At 43.3% G+C, this 20401-nt stretch overlaps 2 long non-coding RNA genes across 2 annotated transcripts; both read left to right on the top strand.

The window, feature by feature from the left end:
• Positions 10646-11518, top strand: LOC109712439. Its single transcript, XR_002216846.1, has 4 exons — positions 10646-10866; positions 10943-11138; positions 11258-11341; positions 11468-11518. It is a non-coding gene; the product is annotated as an uncharacterized LOC109712439 (long non-coding RNA).
• On the top strand, positions 11520-13308 carry LOC109712438. Its single transcript, XR_002216845.1, has 4 exons — positions 11520-11629; positions 11725-11832; positions 12342-12448; positions 13195-13308. It is a non-coding gene; the product is annotated as an uncharacterized LOC109712438 (long non-coding RNA).

The following is a 20401-nucleotide window of genomic DNA, read 5'->3' as shown; positions in this document are numbered from 1 at the left end:
ACTCGGAACATGAATGAGAATTAGTACTAACAGTCTTCCACTCCACATCTAGCAGTCCCAGGAGCCCAGAGTGGAAACTAATTACTCCAACCAAAATGGAATCATAATTTTGTGAGTGAAGAGAAAATCAAAGGCCCTTTTGGGTATTGGTGTCTTTTTCCTTTTTCTTTTTCTTTTTTTTTTCGTCCAATAGAAATTTTGTATATTTGGACATACTGTTAATAATTTTATTTTATTTTATTTTTTGTTAATCACGGTTAGTTAGCTTCCAATGATGCCTCCCAATGGATGATAGATGATAATTTTTTCACAAACCTCAAGAAAGAAGAAAAGGTTACTTTCAATTTTTTTTTTTTTAATTACCAAACAAACCCCTGAAAGGATTGCAAGCTACGTGCGATTCATGTTCATACTCGTTTATATATCAATTTTATTTAAGAAAATAAAAAAAATAATGTCAAATAAAACGTAAGTTGTTTACGATATTTTATGTATGTATGTATATATGTATGAATGTATATATATACATATAATCCTGAGCTTGCTTCTAGTGGATTGATCTTTTAATAGCATAGTAGTAGAGATAATTTTATACCTCTTTTTTGTTTTAAGGCAACGGATTCAAACCACAACATGGCCTACGATGCGGGCGTGTGCTGTGCAAGGCCACCATGTTGGCTTAGTGGCCCGACATAACCTTTTTTATTTTTATTTTTAATATTATTTACTTTTTCTCAAAAATTTATGTAATATACTGAACTTTAGCAAATTGTAAAGTTCTAGTGTTAGAATAGTAATTGGAGCTGCTCTAGATACTTTGAGAGTGTAGCGGCATAAATGTTTTAAGTGTTAGGCAGAGCTCTGACAGAGCTACTGACACTAAAACCTGGAACGCTCAGGTTTTAGTGTTGAGTACCGGTACCTGAGTGTGGTACCGGTACCTCAAAGGGTTGCCAGATGCGTAGTTCTCGGATTTGAGAAGCTGGAGCTGAGTACCGCTATGGCATTGCGCGGGTACCGGTGCTCTGTAATAAATCCAGCTGCGTAGCTCTCGGGTTTTAGCTGTTTAGAGGCCGGGTACCGGTACCTCAACATGAGTACCGATACTCGATGTGGCAGAGTGAGTTGGTAAAGGAGTTTTTAGTCATTTTGCAGCCATGCTTATCCCTTTAAAAGTCCAACCGACCCCCAGCTGGTATTTTCTGTGCCGAAGCTTGAGGGAAACAGGGTAAGCTCCCTTCTTTCTCTCTTTAGATTTAATTTCCATTTTTGAGTGAAAATTGATGGATTAAGCTTTTCTCTTCTTCTCCTCTTTATGCCAGCTGATATTGAGGGCTTTGGGGGAACTATAGAAGGGAAGAAGGAGGTCTTACATAGGAGAGTTTCCAACCTCAGCTCAAGAGTGAGCTCGGCTTGGAGTTTTGGAAAGGTTAGTCTTTTAATTGCTATCCTATATATATGTTGTGGCTGAGTTCGAGTTTAATCTTTGGGTTATCACTTCGCTGAGTTGTAGAACTCTTTGGGTTGAGTATTTCACATTTTTTCCAGGTTGTTTTTGAAGGATTCAACCTGAGATCAATTGGGGATTAGAGGTTGCTTTTTATTAGGTATGTTTTACGTATATTGAGTTCTATTGTGAGAGTTTTGGGTTGGAGTCTTTGTTGAAGCTCCTAATTAATCTAAAATGGTTATAGGGTATTTGAAGGCTAGAGAGCACCTTCGCTCAAGGAATAGAATCAAGTCGACGATTATTCGGTGGGTTTGACCCCACCGAAATGGGTGAACGGTTATGTTATTAGACATGCATATTATGCTAGTAGCATTATAAATAAGATGTTGGGTAACTTAGGTGTATTTACATCATGGGACAAGGTTATACCTCTATAAAGTAGAGAGTTGTATGCATTAAACTTAAGAAACATGCATTATATGATGGTTAGCCTACTTGTATAGACAAGTTAAAATTGGCATATATTTGGTAGAACTAGCATGAATTTTATGTTATTGGTTATTGTAACATATCGTACCCCCGTCGAGTTTTACCGAACTTCCGTCAAAACGACCGAAGTGCGGATTCAGAGGAGTTGGAAGGGTCCGTAAATCATTCCGAATGCTTTGGAATGAGTTGTATAGGGTAGGTGGACATAGGAGAGCAAGCTAGAGAAGTTTCAGCTTGAGTGCCGAAAAACTTGCTCTCGGGGTCCGGTGTCACACCCCGCGATCGCCAATTTGGCCGGTTCGGGCACGTCGAGCAGACGCGGGACGGGCAGCATCTCCCTTACCCGCCCAAGGCTAAGCATCAATAATCATGTACAAGAGTAGCCCAGGAAAACTCAAAAACATACATGATTCAACGAGAAGCGCACAGGCGCTAACAAGAAAGAGCAAGACACAAGTAATATACAAGTGAGTAAAAGAGAGAACATTCTATCTATTACATCGCATTCAACCATGAACCACATTTGATTTACATTTACAACTTCCAAAATATGGATACAAGTTCATCTCATTATGACATAAATATGAATACAACTCTCCAAAAGCATCTCACAACCTATACATCATCTACACTCATGTACATAGGGCGTCACTAATGCAAAATGAAAGTCTCTACTACTAGGGCGCTATGCCCTTACCGCAATCCTCACCTGGAGCACTCGTATTCCGCCCTGCAACAAAGTAGGGTGAGAACTATTTAAATATAGTTCCCAGTGGATTCGGCCGCCGACTCCACCGATCTTCCCACTAGGTCTAAGCGGTCATAAGTAGATAGACAGACATATATATATATATATATATATATATATATATATATATATATATATATATATATATATATATATATATATATATATATATATATATATATATATATATATGAAAGCAATGACAACATAGTAAGAAAAGCTACACTACTATGCCCAATCCACTATAATGAATGCATGCACTACTTAGTAGGAAATCCGCTAACATACTACTATATCCAAGAAGTAATGCCATTCATAATTTTACCCAATCAATTGGCTGACCCTAAGGTTCGACCACGACTCACTCTGCCGTCTCGTAAAGTAAGGAGACGCACCTCGCTCACAAACCCGAGACCGTCTGCGGGACATCAACTCTGCCCCTCGTGTGACAAACTCCGGAGTGCACGGCTTGTGTGGAGCGACCACCACAAGCTCAAAACAGACTGTGAGTATGATCCTGTCACGCCTCGGGACCGATACCAATTTGGGCCGGTCCGGGCACGTCGAACAGACGCCGAACGAATAGAGTTTTTCCGGTCCGCCCAAGGCTCATCACCTGTACAATTTCAAGTTAAGAAAAGCACTAGCGGAAACATACACAACGGCTTACACGAGGGTAAGCAATAGCCATGAGTGAAAGAAAGGAGACTAACAACATACACATACAATGATTTACTTTAAACCATTTACATTCATGATTCTTTACATTGCTTTTCATCATTTCTTTTTACATCACATTTGCTCACAATAACACATTACATTCTTTTCTTTAACATCTCAAATCATCGAATACAAAAGATGGTATAAGGTATGCTACTAACAAAATATGAAACCCAACTTGGTAGTCATTGTCTACGGCGCGATACTTTACCGTGGTCGCTCGCCGACTCGCTCGGTTCGGGCTCTGTGGAAATAGTGGGGTGAGAATTACAATGAAGTTCCGAGTGGGTTCGGCCCCAATCTCACCAACTTTCCCACTAGGTCTAACTTAGGCATAATAGAAAGAAAGCAGATAAGTAACCAACTGTACAATGCAACTAATATGCCTGAACAAAGCTGTCAATAAGAATGCTCAATGTAAAACTCATGAAGAATGCAAGTTCTTTGATCTCTTGTTCAATCTCATGGCTAACCCGTGGGTTTCGCCTCATTAGCTTACCAACTCAAAATCCCAAATCGTCGAGGAGACTCCTACGACTCGACGGGGACCGTCCTCTGGGGAATAGCACCAACCCAGTGATGATAAACTCCGGAGCGCATCGCTCGAGGGGGAGCTACCGCCCTCGAGCAAGGACATATAGCGAGTATGATCCAATCCTTAACTCTAGGGATGTCAAGTTCAATCCGTTCCTTAACTATAAAGAAATTATGCACAAATGACCCTGTAATACACTGGATCTTAGCAAATCGCAAGATTCGAGTGTTTGATCTGTGTTTGGAGCTTTCCCACAGTTTTTGGAGGGTCGTTGATAGTGTCCCGACCCCTGGCACGCATCCTGAGGATGTTGGAGTGGGACTTGGCACCAAAATTCCAAAATCGAAATTTTTGGACAGCTCTCGGGTAGCCTGCAGCAGGGCTTGTACCGGAACAAGACTGGCCTTGTACCGGTACAAGGGTTGATGGTTGTACCGGTACAGCCATCGGGCTTGTACCGGTACAGAGCCGCAGACCGCGCGACCCGAGCCTCGGGTTTGCAATTTCGTCGGCCTTGTACCGGTACAAGAGCCCGTGTACCGGTACAAGGAGGCAGATTTCGTGCAGTTTGTTCTGCAGGGGTGTTTTTGCTATTGTAGCAATACTATAACAGCACCCACGCCCCTAGGGCTCTTCTTTGAGCTTGCCACTGCAGGGAGCAAGGTAAGGAGAGCTTCTCTTTGCTTCTCTTTGATTTTAATCTCCCTCTAGCCTAGATTTTGAAGGATTAATCCCTTTTCTTTCCTCTTTTATGCTTCTCCACCATTGATGGAGCTAGAAGCTTGGATTTGGAGCTAAGTGGAGGATAGATCTTGGGATTTAAAGGATTTAGAGCTTGATTTGAAGCTTCTAAGAGGTAAGCGTTACACTATCTTCCTCTAGATTTGAGTTTCATTGGATTTCATAAGATGAAACCCTAGATTGTGATATTAGGGTTTATTTTGGGCATTTTGAATCTAGGGCTTTTGAAGCTAGATTGATTGGATTAGAGGCTTCCATTAGGTTGGATTGGATGAGCCCTAACTTCATTTTGGAGCTTTAGAGGAGATTTTTGCACTAGAGGTGAGTTCTTCTCACCTATACTTGATTAGCTTAATGATTGAGCTATTGATGGTTCGTTTCGTTCATGTGACGCATGTTTCTCTACCTCTAGGGTACTAGGAGACTAGAGGACACCCTCGTTGGAGCGCACGAGGAGTTTCGTTGCCATCGGTGGGTTTGGCTTCGGGGAAATGGGGCGAAATGACCCCTATGCTCTTTCTACTTATTGTAAAATATTTTTAAGTTCATTTCTATGCTAAATGGGATTTATATGAATTTTAGAGCACTTAAAATGCATGCCTCGTGTATTATGAAAATTTTACTATATAGTAGAGCTATATGAGTAGAATGCATGCATACGGAAAAGTGTTTATTGTGCAAGTAAAAATACATCTCTTATGAGAATTATGACTCGGAATATGTACTTTGGAACATAGTTACCATGTTTTGACATAGAGAACCAGAGTGTCATAAAGGGGCACTTGAAACTAGTAAACTATGAAACTGCAACATTGAGACATATTGGTAGGCCACTACATATCTGCTATATTCCATGTTAGAGACATGACGACATAGAGATAGGCCATCGTGATACTTGACATATTCCATGTTTTAGACATGAGGACTTGGTACTTGAGACAGATCATTGCTTGCTTGCCATTTGTGCTCATTCGCACATGCTTGTGAGGGTCGCTCCCTACAAGCCGGCACTCCGGAGATAGCCATCGCGACACATGCTCGCCGTGCGGGATTGGGCGCCGAAGTGGATCGCCGTGGGGGAGGCTCATCCCTAGAGTGGGGATGTTGACTACCACGGGGCCATTAGGCACGGCGCAGGCCAGACAGCCTTCGGGTGGGTCTTATATGATTGAGACTTAGTGACAGATCATGCAACGTGAACTTTAAAACTATTAAAGTGGACTTGGACTAGAATAGTAAACGACGACAATTTTTACTATCTTTGCATTGAGGACATTGGACTGGTTGCATTTCTACGCTTATGCATGTCTTACACATCCATGCACATTCATGTTATAGTTGATTTATTACTTATGCAAATCATGCTAAGTGGAGACTCTATGTTATAGTAGGTTACATTTCGCTTACCGTTTAATTATTACATTGTTAGTCACTGCCCTTTTCTTGTAGCTTTTGGGCCTTGTGGCACAGTTCACTGAAGTCAGTAATTGCCCACTGGGAACTATTTTTAATAGTTCTCACGCCCCTGTTTTCTGGTTTTCTCTTCAGAGCCTTCGGCACCGGCGGAGGCACGGGATCGCGGCAAGGGGATCGCTTAGCTAGCTAGCGAGGAGCGGTTCTTACTTAGGTGGTTTGCTCTTTCTTTTGTATTTTGAGAGAGTGTGAGATTTTTGTATCCATGTATAGAGACCACCTATGTACCTACCTATAGCACTTGTATTTGAGATTTCCTATTGTATTTACTTTATGTCTTATGTAGTGAATTTACAGTTCCATCCTTAATTCTTGTTGTAGCATTTAGACATTTATTATGCTCTGATACTCCTAGATGTCTTTTATTATTGCTTTTATTATTGTTGTTTTTAGACGCCTTATATGTTGTAGACATATGGCGGGTCTGGGCACGCGCCGGGCGGGCTTCCGCTGGGCCCCGGGGCGTGACAACTATCATGCTAACAAATTCGATCCATGTTCGAATAATAATGTTCAATGGCATTGTTCACTGTTCTTTTACCCAATCTGTAGCGAAGCCCTAGGGTTCGCCAATAACTCACCTTTCAATCCCAAAGTGGGGAGGGAGCTCCAAGTGCACCCAAGCCCGGGACCGTCTGCGGACCTCCATGTGGTCCGGACCTCCAAGTGGTCCTAGTCGCGCGACACTCCGGAGTACTCGACGACAATCCCCTCCATGTGGGGATTGGATGGCTATACCATCCCAAACGCAGACTGTGAGCTAGATCTATCCTCTCCAAGTGAGGATACTNTTGACTCTCTAATGCCACACACACTAGGTGTTCATTCTAACATTCAATATATATTTACTAATGCCACACTTTCAACACTCAACCAATTATGTCACAATGTCACTTGATTCTTACTTTTTCTAGGTTCTTGTCATCATTCATGCATACATAGGGTTTTACAAATTCTCATTAGCTTACAATCATCTCATATGCATTTGTACTCACAACATGCAATAATTTACTCTCAAATCACCCTACCATGAATAATGATCAATATACACAAATGCACATGAAATGATACTTTAGACATAAAAAAAAATTCGAGGATTTCGGAAAGCACCACCCACTTCGTATGGTTGTAAAGGTGCTATGGTTCAATTCTTGTGATTTTTGGGCTTCTATTCTCTCGCCTACGGCAAAACGAAGCCAAATTAGGCTTTTTCCCCAGTATCCTTACGTAGACTCATCGGATTGGCGAACCGAGTTCACCAACGAGTCGAAAATACCCCTAATTAGATTTCTATAAGGTCAATTTGCCTTTAAACCCGGCCATCTATGACAAAAGCCCCAAATTTGGTGCCCTAACAATGCCATTTGCCCAATACACCGTTTCGATCTCTAAAACAAGCAAAAGTAAGCTTGTGTAACCTCTAGGAACTCATCTAGAACCATTTAAACCATTCTTAGGGCATCTAAAGCAAACCCTAGAAATCCACCATGAGAGCTCTATGAAGAAACATAAATTTTTATGTGTTCCATAGCCTCTACAAGGTTTCCCATCTATGTAAGAAGGTCAAAACCAAAGATCTAGGGCATAAAACCAAGCCCTAACCTCAATCTTACAAGAAATCTTACCTTAGCCTATGAACTCAACAAGCTCCTCCTTGTAGGTGAGCTCTAGATCTTCTAAACCTCCAAAAATCTCCTTCAAATTCTTCTCCAACTCCTCCAAATCTACCTTGGGAGAGCTTCTAGAGAGAGAGGGAGACAGAAATAAGAGAGAGGAGAGTGTTGTTTGCTGTGAACAAGAGAAGATAGGTGTGGGGTCTATTATAGACTGTTACATTTGCATCTAGACCCTCCCTCTTTTCATATCTGCAGCAGACCAAAGCCTGCTGCGAGGGGCACTGCGTACCGGTACGCAAGGGGGTGTCACCGGTTTAACGTTTACACAGCAGCCAAACCCGAGAGCTGCTCTCTCGAGTAGCAGACCTGGTACCGGTACGCACCAGAGGTGTCACCGGTTTAACAGCCTAAAATTTTCAAACCCGAGAGCAACCATTCGCGGGTGCCTGCCTGGTACCGGTATTACCTCGATGCTTAACAGGTTAACAATGCTCCAGACTTCAATTTTGCATTGTTTCGCTCCGATCAATGCTAAAATACTTTAATCTCTTTAGAAATCAACTTTAACCCTTCCAACATTGTTGGAATGTTAAATGGACTTTGTCCAACTATTTCTTTCGCACACTTTAGTCAATTCGACTAAAGTTCGATATTCTCTACCGAGTTTCGGTATATTACAGCGGTACTATCTCCTTGGAAGCAAGTTCGTTGTGCGAATGGACAATGTTGCAACGAGCTACTTCCTCACTCAGAAGAAGCTGTCACCCAAGCAGGCGAGGTGGTAAGACTTCCTAGCAGAGTTTGACATACATTAGCTTGTGTACAAACCCGGGAAGGAAAACCATATGGCTGATGCACTTAGCGGCAAGGCCAAGGACTCGTGTGACTCGTCAAGGAAGGCAAGGCGCAGCAGTTCTGACTTAGCGATGGGCTACTCCTTACCAAGGGGCGTCGCGTCTATGTGCCCACGTAGGGCAATCTTCGTCGAGAGCTCATGAAGGAGTGTCATGACTCCAACTGGGCTAGACATCCGAGGCAGAAGCGAACCCTGGTGCTACTCAAGGCCGCCTACTATTGGCCTTGCATGCACGACGACGTAGAGGCATACGTGCGGACTTGCCTTGTGTGCCAACATGACAAGGTGGAGCGCTAGTAGCCAGGGGGCTTTCTCGAGCCCTTGCCTACACTAATTGTAACACACTGGACCTTTGCAAATTGCGAGATTCGAGTGTTTGATCTGTGTGTCGAGCTTTTTCAGACTTTCTGGAAGGTCGTAGACAGTGTTCCGACCTATGGCTCGCATCCCGAGAATTGTGGTTTTAAGCTTGGTACCAAAATCCAAAAATTGGATTCATTGGACAGCTCTCGGGTTAGCCTCAGCAGGGTGCTGTACCGGTACAAGGTTGATGGCTGTACCGGTACAGGGCTGATGGTTGTACCGGTACAAGGCTGGTCTTGTACCGGTACAAGGGCAGTTTTCCAGCAGACCCGCAGCTCGGGTTTGGCAGTTTCGTGCGCCTTGTACCGGTACAAGGGCCCGTGTACCGATACAAGGTGGCAGATTTTGAGCAGTTTGAACTGCAGGGGGCTTTTTGCGTTTGTAGCACTTCTAGAAGTGCACCCCACGCCCCTTAGGGCCTCCCCTGTGCTGAGACCAGTAGGAGTTGAGGTAGGAGGAGCTCTCTCTCCCTTCCCTTGTATTTTTACTCCTTTTGCTTGGTTTTTATTGGGTTTTCTCTCCTCTATTGCATCTTGGTGGCTTCTCCACCATTGTTGATGGCTCAGAGCTTGGAGAGGAGCTAGTGGCTGCGGAGATCTTCAACATCACTTGGATTGGAGCTAAGTTTGGAGCTTCTTGAGAGGTTAGAGACTCGATTTCTCCCTTTGATCCTTGATTTGAGGTTTTTGTGAGATCAAACCCTAGAAATGAAAATTTAGGGTTTATTTGGGTATTTTCGTTTTAGGGCATTTGAGGCTTGATTCCTTGAATTAGAACCTTCCTCTAGATTGGATTGGAAGTGTCACGTCCCGGGACCGGCGGAGGGCCTCCCGGTAGCGTGCCCAGACCCGCCATATGTCTACACATATAAGGCGTCTACAATAAAAGCGGAAGTAAAGGCAAGCAGTAGAACAAATAGAAGAAGTGAAATAACTAGCAACTAATGATATCAGAACGAGTATAGTTCTACATCTACTCCAAAGGAAAGAAGTAAAGTAGACAATGAAAGAAGTCATAAGTAATACAAAATCTGTCTCCAAAATACAAAAGTGGTGATCTCTAGTACACTGGTAAAACTCTCAACCTCTCGCAAAAAGAAATAAAAGTCGAGAGGTAGACCACCTAGCAGCTCGTCCTCGAAGGAAGCTAGCTCGAAGCAACTCCCTTCCCGCGATCCCTGGCCTCACCCTGAGTGGAAGGCTGTAATGGGCTGAAATTCAGCTTAAGCTAATTGTGATCAAATTGGTCACAATAATGCTAAAATGCAAACTAAGTGTTTCTAAACTTAATTAGTAGCTTGAAAACAGCAATTGACATGTTTTGGAAGTGTGTGAGTGGACTCGAAATGAATTGGATGTGCCAAAGACCTCCAATTGCTAATACTATCATGAAGCTGAAATTTTAGTTAATCTTGACCAAAATAATCAAAATTGATGCCAAATTGGAAATTAAATGCTTCCAAATTAAATTTGTAGCTTTGGGAGGATCCTTGGCATGTTTTAGAAGAATTTGGATGAATTGGAAGTGAGCTAAATGGGTGAATTATGCTAACTAAGCTGCTGCTGATGCTGCTGCCACATAGGACAACAGGGCAAATACTGAAAATAAAAGGGCTAAGTGGCAATTATACAAGCTTATCACCTAAACCAGCTCACCTGAAGTTGCTTACGTACTGGATGTTTATCCTCTCAGCCCCTTTTCACTTCTCTTTCCTCTCTCTCTCTACTTAGTAAACAATTAAGAGAAAAGGGATTACCTTTGCTGCTGGAACTGAAGCAGACCTTGGGGAAGCCTTCAATCCAGCCTGGTGGCTTGCGGGTTGAGGAGGAGGTTTTGATCCGAGCAGGATTCCTACTGATGGAGTTGTGAACTAAGGTGAGCTTGATTGCTAACTGAATCGATTGCTTTAACTTAAGTGTTTTGGTTAATGTTGAGTGGATCTATGAAGCAGATTTAAAGGAAATCTCTGCAGTGGATGCTGCCGAATTGGAGGATTAGATCGTTTGAAGCTTAAGGCTTGTGGGATGCTGCCGAACTGCAGGAAATTAGGCTAATTGAAGCTGTTAAGTGGAAGTCCAGCTGAGAATAATTCATAAAAGGGGTTCATGGTTGCTGAAATTTCATATTTCAGAATTGGGGAATTTTGGGTTAGTTGATGTTGAAAGAAAGTAGAAGAACCTTAAATTGAGGCAAGTTGCTTCTATAATTAATTGTAATTAGGTTACTTGCTTTAAAGTGAAGTAATAAGGACCTTATTGGCTGCCAGGAATTAAAATTTGGTGGAGTTGATGCAATAATTAAACTGCTTGTGACCCGAATTGTGAAGAACCTGGTAGAGCTCGGAAATGAGGTAAGCTGAATGTTTATCCCTGGTTTGAGTGTTTCTTTTGATTGCCTAAGTTGAAGAAGGCAACAAGCAATTGAGTTCTGAGCTTGAACTAGTAGCAATTGTGAAATGGATTAATTACTGCTGCAGGAATTGGAAAAAAGGAAAAAGAAGTTAAGTGCTGAAATTCCTGTAGTAAGGAATTTCTNAGTGGTGGAGCAGCAGCAGGAAGTTTGGGATGAAAAGAGAGCTTAGGAATGGAAATTGTGAGCTGTTAAAGCTGAGAACAATCAAATTGGTCATCAAGTCAAGGTAGTTGAACCTAATAATTAGTTCAAGTTAAGTTGATTGTATCATAAATGATCAATACAAAGTATATGTGACTATAATCGAATTAATCGTATTAGGACTGACATATATCGAGGAAGTTGCTGTCAGGAGTGGCAGAATTGGGAGCTCGGACTGGTTGGAGCTGCCGAAATGAAAAGTTCAACTCGGAGAGGTTAAGACTTGAGGTAAGGAACTTAAATTCCAGCTGAGAATTAATTATGGCTGCATAGGGTTAAGTAAAGCATTAGAATTAGATAGGCCATGCTGTAATAAATGTAAAGAGAGAGCTAGTAGAGTAATTTTCAGCACAAACTAGAATTCAGCATTGAAATTAGGTGCTGTTGGAGCTGAAGCAAATTAATTAAGTAATAAATTGAGATAATTATGACTAAGAATTAGACTAGTTACTCTAATAGAGTTTTGAGCATAAGAGCTAATGATCCTATGCTCATAATTGTTGCCCAAAGAGGAGGTGTAATGCTGAAAATGCAGCATAAGATTAGATTTCAGCTTAATGCTGAAATCAGCATTGAGCTGATATGAATATATAATGATAGTATCTAACATATACATAGATACTTGGAATTGAAAGGCTAACTTGAAAAATATGTAAATGTGACCCCAGTTTCATCTCTTTTACTCTTATATAATGAAAGTTAAATACGCCCGGAAGTCTAAATTGACATTCCGACAGGTCGACGACGCGCTAACTACGGGTTCTAGTTCTATTTATACTGACTCGCGAGAGCTAGTTGTCGACGCATTTCGAGACGTGGATTCTAGTTGTTGACACCACTACAGGTGGGTGGTGCTATCCGAAATTTTTGAATCACCTTTTATGTCTATGATATTTCATTGAGCATATTCATATAAATTGAATTGTATTCATGCATTATAGGGTATGGGCTTATTGCAAGTGAACTTGAATATCTGAATTCCTATGAATAATATGAACATATGAGCATTGATTCTAGACATAGAACCCTATGAATGCATGGACTATAACAATAGTAAACTTGGTGACATCATGACTAGAGATTTGGTTAGCATCGACATTGGAAATTATGAAACTAGTATAAAGAGCTAGTTAGAGTTAAAGTGTAGCATTGTTTAAACATTGAATCCTCTAAAGGAGGATCAGATCATACTCACATTCGTTTGGTTCAAGGTAGGTCGCTCCTCCTTGAACGATGAGCTCCGGAGTAGTCATCTTTACTGGACCAGGAGGTGCGTCTCCCCCAGTTGACGGTCCCACCGGGTGCAGGTGCGTCTCCCCGATATTTGGGATAGCGTCAGTGAGTAATTGTTAACCAAAAGGTTAACCAAGAGATTGGGTAAACTTAGTAAAAGCATGCATGCATATTTACAGTTTATATATTATTCTTTCAACTTGTACAGGCATTGTAGTAGTTACATGTGATAGTTGGTTACTATCTGCTTACTTTCTTGCCTACATATGCCTGAGTAGACCTAGTGGGTGAGTCGGCGAATTCGGCGGTCGAACCCACTGGGAACTTTCAGTAGTTCTCATACCACTAACCATACAGGTTCCAGTGCGAGCGGTGTGGCCGAGGACCGTGGCAAGAGCCCCGCAGCTTAGCTAGCTGACACCAGAGTATAGTAGTTTACCATTTTGAGTTCATGTGAGACATTTTGATGTACAGAGACATGTAAATGAATGTATTATAAAGCATGTAAATAGCTAAATATTTCAGTTATCCAGTTCAGTTTGAAAGTTTTAAATTACAGTGAATTTTCAGTATAGCTAGCTTACTATCACTTGTGTTTGTTGCTTGCCCTCGTGCAAGCCATGTATATTGAAATGTTATCATGGGAACTGTTTATTTCTTTATACATGTACTCGTTGTTGTTGAGCCTTGGGCGGACAAAGGGGGTTCTGTCTGTTCGGCGTCTGTGTACGGGCCCGGATCGACCAAATTGGCGACCGCGGGACGTGACACCCCACCTTTTGGTGATGCCGCGATGCTAGGATTCTAATTTCGTAATTTTTGGACGTTGCTTCTGCCCGTCTCAGCGCAAACGAAGCGAAAACGATCCTTTTCTTCAATAACTCGCCACACTACCGTAGGGACTTCGATTCAAGTTGTCCACAATGTCGGTTTTACCTTTAATTGAAGTTATATGGGGTCAATTTAACTATAAACCTCATATTTATGAAAACCCCAATTTCAACCCTAGGGTTTCCATAGCATGAACAACATGGTTTTGCATGAGATTCCAAGATCTCTCCTAGGTTTCCTTTCATGTAAGAGGATCAGAACCAAGTGTTCTAAGAGATCAAAGCCAAACCCTAACAATCTACCATAAGAGGGCAAGAGGCTTACCTCAACCAAGCTCTTTCTCCAAGCTAAGGAAGAAGAAGAAGATGAAGATCCACTTTCAAGCTCCAAAATCTCCTCCAAATCCTCCTCCAATCTCCTCCAATCCACCTTGGGAGAGAGTTTCTAGAGAGAGAGAAGGAGAAAAATAAGAGGAGAGGGTGTTCTTTGGCTGTGAATCGGAGAGGAGAGAGTATGGGGCTTATATAAGCNCCTAGGGTTTGATCTCATTGGGAAGCAAAAGTAGCTTCATTATACTCTAAATAATCCATTAGAACCATTCCTAGGCTTTCCAAAACCCTAGTTTGGATTTCACCATTAGAGGTGGTCCAAGCTCACCTATATAGCAAAACTAGGTTTCGATCTCTTTAGAAGCAAAAGAAAGCTTCAAAACTCTTTAATCATTCCATTAAAACCCTTTTTAGGTTCATTCAAGCCCATTTCTAGGGTTTTACTACATTAGGGTTGAAGCTTACCTCAAAGCTTTCCCTAACTTGCACTAGAGAGGAAGGAGATGGAGCCTCTTTGCTCCAAAAGCTTCTTCTCCACCTTCTTCTCCTTCTTTTCCTTCCTTTCTTTCTTTCCTTCTTCTTCTCCTTTGCCTTCTAGAGAGAGAGGGAGAGAAGAGAGTGTTTGAGAGGGTGGGAATGAGAGAAAATCTCATTACCCCTCAATACATAGCTATTGGGTTGCAAAATTGCAGCTAAACCCCTCAACTTTTATTTTAATACACTGCCCGAACTGGGCATTCCGCGCAGGCAGAGACCGGTCTCCCTGAGCAGGGACCGGTTCCCGAACGTTGTCCCAGCGCAGCCAGAGCTGCTGCGCGCAGTGCAACCGGTCTCTCTTTGTGGGACCGGTCTCTGGGGGACCGGTCTCTCAGGCAGAGACCGGTTCCCGAGAGCTATCCTTCCAGGACTTAGCCGATTTTTCGGCTGTCTCATTTCTTTCGCGTTCGGGGACCGGTCTCTCCCACCAGGGACCGGTCCCCGAGAGCTCAAAAACTGCAGTTTTGCAGAATTCAATTCTTTAGCTCTCGAAAACCTTCCACAACTCACTTTTAATCATTTTAACACCTTCGGACTTTCCGAAGTGTTCCATCCTCGCACTTTGGTCAATTTGACTAAAGTTCGATATTTTTATTTTCCGAATTTTCGGTATATTACAATTTTGGTGCCAAGTCTCACTCCAACATCCTCGGGATGCGCGCCAGGGGTCGGAACACTATCAACGACCCTCCAAAAACTGTGGAAAGGCTCCACACACAGATCAAACACTCGAATCTTGCAATTTGCTAAGATCCAGTGTATTACAGCTGTCCAATCTGCTCCCCTTGTAGCCGCATAGCCCCGGCCAAAGCCGCTACCTGGGCTCGCAGCTCGCGCACTTCATCCGATCCTGCCTGCTCGGGCACTTCCTCAGTCAATGCCGAAGTGGCCCTACGCGTGTAGCGCCTCGAGGACATTGTTCCTGAAACGCATCACCCGCATTAGTACTCGATACACGCAACTGTTACATGTTCCAAATAACTACCCAATTAAGCGAAAGCAACAAGCATAATCATTTCCACTCTCGGTGTCATGTGGTCGGCCGCCCCACAAAGTCCCTTAAGTAGACAACAATTAAGCTTTCTAGTCCATCTCTACTTCCTTCAAGAGAAGTGTTACCGTTAACCCAATCATTCGCTTCCACATCAACCAAGTTCACGTTAAACGTTTTCCTAAGTTCCTAAGGTCTCCAAACCTATGGTTCCTAGGTCATTCCTAGACTTTTGCTTTCTTCCATCGCTTTGCTACCATTATATCTATCACGCCCCAATCCCCGCCAATTTGGTCCGGTTCGGGTCACGTCAACAGACGCCGAACGGACAGAGCCTCCCCTGTCCGCCCAAGGCTCAAAACATATATAATAAAGCAATCAAACAATGAGATTAGCACTTATACAAGGCTTGCACGAGGGCAAGCAACAACGGAAGCGAAAGCTCTAAGCTAATACAATCAACCATATATAATACTTGATTGCTTTTGCACCAAATAAAAGTAAACCGAGCTATTACATTTCATACTTTCATTCATCATTCTTTACATTTAGCCATTCACCAAATTACATAATTGTTATCAACTTCACAACTTTCTAAATCAGCGAAAGAAATTGATACATGTAAACCCAAAAAGGGAATGACTGCAAAATGTGAAATAATCCTGGTGGCCGCGATCTACGGCGCTAAACCCTTGCCACGGTCCTCCGCTGCCCCGCTCGCATAGGACCTGTAGGGTTAGTGGTGTGAGAACTACAACGAAGTTCCCAGTGGGTTCGGCATCCGACCTCGCCGACTTACCCACTAGGTCTATCCAAGCATAAGTATTTTAAGGAAAGAAAAGTAACCGGTACTTATGCATCTAATACTATGCCTGCAAAAGAATGTCAGTGGATATAGATAATTAACAATATATAGTATGCATGTATGCATGTTCTTTATCATTACTTTATCTTTCTGTACCCAATCTTACCGGTTAACTTTGTTAACCCCAAAAGCTCACCATTCCATCTCCCGTCTACCGGGGGAGGCTTTAAGCACAACCACCCGATGGATCGTTGACGGGGTACTTCCCCGTTGGTGTCTACACTTCGAAGTACACCGCTTGAGGGGGAGCGACCTCCCTCAAGCCTAAGTCCATGTGAGCCTCGATCCAATCCTCAAGTTGAGGATACATAGCCACTAGTCATAATGCCAATGTCTTGATAGGTTCTTACCTATTGTTCATGTCATGTTCTATATAGTTCTTGTCTCATTACCCTTATTGTTAAACCTTGTGTAACAATTTCATTCTCAAGGCCAATCACGTCTCTATTGTCATTGTCACCTTGTTTACTACAATCAAGGTCCAAGTCTTGCATTCATACATCTCTCGGGTTCAATCATACATGTCCATTTCGGTTCTTGTTCAATCACTATGTTCATCTATATTAGAAGCATAATATTGAAACTCTATCTTCTAGTCCCATGTAAGATTGGCCTACTATGCACGAATGGCTATATACAATATGCTCAATAAGAGTGAAACAAACATAGAAGGGAATCCAACGATTCCGGCGTGCACCCCCCACCTTGAGTGGTAGTAGATGATGAAAATGGAGACTCCCGAACGTTACGAACGCCGAATCCGCGTCCTATAGTCAAAATAGTGCCAAATTAGGCCCCCTTATACATAAACTATTTTTAAACATTTTCGTAATGTTAAACGGAGTTGTCCCACGCGTCGAGGACACCCCCAATTAGGTTTCCACGAGGTCAATTTGTTCCTGAAAAATTCTAGGGCAAAAGACCCAAATTTGAGCCCTAATGATGTCATTTTGGCACTTCTCCTAGCTTGATCTCAACCCTAAGCAAATAATAGCTTAGAATCACCTAGGAAGCATTCTAATAAAGTTCCCAAGCATATGGAACCATCCCTAGGGCATCTATGGTGAACCCTAACCATCCACCATGAGAGCACTTGAGCTCTCAAGGGTTCCATAGAGTTCAAGGCTTATAGAGGGTTCCTAAAGCTAGAAACAACTCAAAACTCCAAAACTTAGGGATCAAAACCAAACCCTAGACTCATTTGTGCAAATACCTCACCTTAGCCCAAAGCTCCTCCAAGTCCTTCTTGTAGGAGAGCTTGCTAGACCCACCAAAGCCACCACAATCCACTTCTCCTTGCTTCTTCTCCTTCTCCTCCACCAAACCCTAGAGTTCTAGAGAGAGAAGAGAGAAAATGAGAGGAAGGTGAGAATGGGCTGTGGGAGAAAGAGGGCTAAGCATATAACATGTTGCAACAATAGCAACTAAACCCGTCAACTCCGAACAATTACATCAGCCCATACTGGGCAATTTTCGTAGTCGGGGACCGGTCTCCTCGACCAGGGACCGGTTCCCGAACGTTAGGTTTCCAAGACTTAGCCAAATTTTCAAGTTTTTGGCTGGCTGCGCGGTGAGGGTGTAATATACCGAAAATTCGAAAAATAAAAATGTCGAACTTTAGTCAAATTGACCAAAGTGCGAGGATGGAACACTTCGGAAAGTCCGAAGGTGTTAAAATGATTAAAAGTGAGTTGTGGAAGGTTTTCGAGAGCTAAAGAATTGAATTCTGCAAACTGCAGATTTTCAGCTCTCGGAGACCGGTCCCTGAAAGGAGAGACCGGTCCCCGAACGCGTATGAAGTGAGACAGCCGAAAAATCGGCTAAGTCCTGAGAAAGTAGCTCTCGGGAACCGGTCCCTGTCCCAGAGACCGGTCCCCGAGAGACCGGTCCCCCTAGGAGAGACCAGAGACCGGATGCATCGCGCGCAGCAGCTCTGGCTGCGCTGGGAGAGCTCTCGGAGACCCGGTCCTAGTCGGGGAACGGCTCCCCGAGCCCGAAATCTGCCCAGTCAGGCTGTGTTCAAGGAGTAAAAGGTGAGGGGGTTTATTAGCAATTTTGCTACCCAGGGTTATGTTGGGCTGAGGAGCCTTCATCTCTCATTCCCTCACCCTCTCACCTCTCTCCTCTCTTCTCTCTCTAGAAGACAAAGAAGGAGAAGAGAAGACAAGGAAAAGAAGAAAAGAAGGAGAGAAAGTGAAGAAGAAGAATCAAAGAGCAAAAGGGGCTTCATCTTCTTCTCTCTAGGGCAAGAAAGGAGGGCTTACAAGGTAAGCTTTGAACCTAATCTTGATCAGAACCCTAAAATGGGTTGAATGACCTAGAAATGGGTTTTAATGAAATGATTAAAAGGTTTGAAAGCTTTCTTTTGCTTCTAAGAGATCAAAACCTTGGTTTGCTATAGAGGTGAGCTTGACCCACATGTCACGCCCGGGACCGGTGCCAATTTGCCCGACCCGAGCACGTCAAACAGACGCCGAACGGACAGAGTTTCCCCTATCCGCCCAAGGCTCATCACATGTACATTTTCAATAAGAAGTGCACTAACGAAACATACACAAGGCTTACACGAGGGTAAGCAATAGCCATTAGTGAAAGAAAAAGGAAACTAAACATTCCACAAGTAATATGATTCATTTAGATCATATACATTGTATCTATCCACCTCGAACATCAAAATCTTTACATTCTTTCATCTTCTCTTACATCACATTTACTCAAAATGAACATACATTCTTTTTCTTTACATTACTAATCATCACATACAATAGATGGTCATAAGGTACTTACTACAAAATGAAACCCAACATTGGTGGCCTCTGTCTACGGTGCGATACTTTACCGGCGGTCGCTCGCGGCTCACTCGGTCCCGGCTCTGTGAAAATAGTGGGGTGAGAACTACAACAAAGTTCCCAGTGGGTTCGGCCAACATCACCGACTTCCCACTAGGACTAACTCAGGCATAATAGAAAGGATAAGTAAATATAGTAACCAATCTATGACATGATACTAATATGCCTGAACAAATAGCAAGAAATATCTCACCATTAAATAAGATGCAGGTTTATGCATGTTCTTTCGTTCTTTACACTTTACACTTTTGTTTTTGTTCTTTGTTCTTTAATCATTAAGCTTAGCCCGGGGGTATTCGCCACTTAACCTCAACCAAGCGGAGTCTGTTCAAGCCGCAAGGGAACAGATTCATCGGCCAGGAAGACCTTGGAGCGCGCGCAGGCGGCCGCAGCCCAGGCGGGCGTCGAGCCAAGTCGCGCCCCTGTGGGTAGTGCCGAGTGTTGTTGAGGAGGCGGCGGCGGCAGGCGGCTGTTTCCAGTTTACGGTAGTACCGACCGGGGTCGGGAACTCGAATCCCGATAGCGTGGCCCAGTCGATGCGGAGCGAAGCGCACGTCTGGCGGCTCTCATCTCAAAGCTTCAAGAAAGTTTCGACCACTACCTTCGAGGGCGTTTGGTGGAGCCGCCGATCGTGGAGGTCGGTGGGATCGACTCAAAATGGAAGAGACGCTCTTCCGAGGACTTGAATACCTCAGTCTGGAGAAAGGATATAAAGTGTACCTTCGGCCACCATCTTGTTTTAGGGAAGGCGGGGCGACGGTGGGTGGTGGGAAGCCGAGTGAAGCGGATGGTCCGTACGGATCTTCCGCTTATGTTTGGAGGAGTTCAAAGAGACGCGGTGTTCGCGAACTACTCCCCGACACGGTGAAGCGGAAGCTAACAAACACAGACAAGTTTTCCGCAAGTTAAACAGGGTGACGATCCGCCTGGGAAGAGTAAGAGCAAGAAATTCTTAAAAAACACATTAAACTTGAATTGCGTTTCCCCCCGATGTTGTTCGTGATATCGGGAACCGGGCGGATTGGTGTCTTGGTTGTCTGCGAGGATCAACCCCGATTTATGAAGAAGCCGGGCAGCATTTTGGAAGCCTGTCGCCGAACCTTCTGCGGGAGGGTCTTTCCGATAGAGCTTCTTTTGGGCAGGCCGGAGCAAGCGGGTACGC

The sequence above is a fragment of the Ananas comosus genome, linkage group 7 (assembly GCF_001540865.1).
Source record: "Ananas comosus cultivar F153 linkage group 7, ASM154086v1, whole genome shotgun sequence".
Taxonomy (NCBI): domain Eukaryota; kingdom Viridiplantae; phylum Streptophyta; class Magnoliopsida; order Poales; family Bromeliaceae; genus Ananas; species Ananas comosus.
The sequence above is the reverse complement of the archived record's forward strand: the minus strand, read 5'-3'. Positions and strand labels throughout refer to the sequence as shown.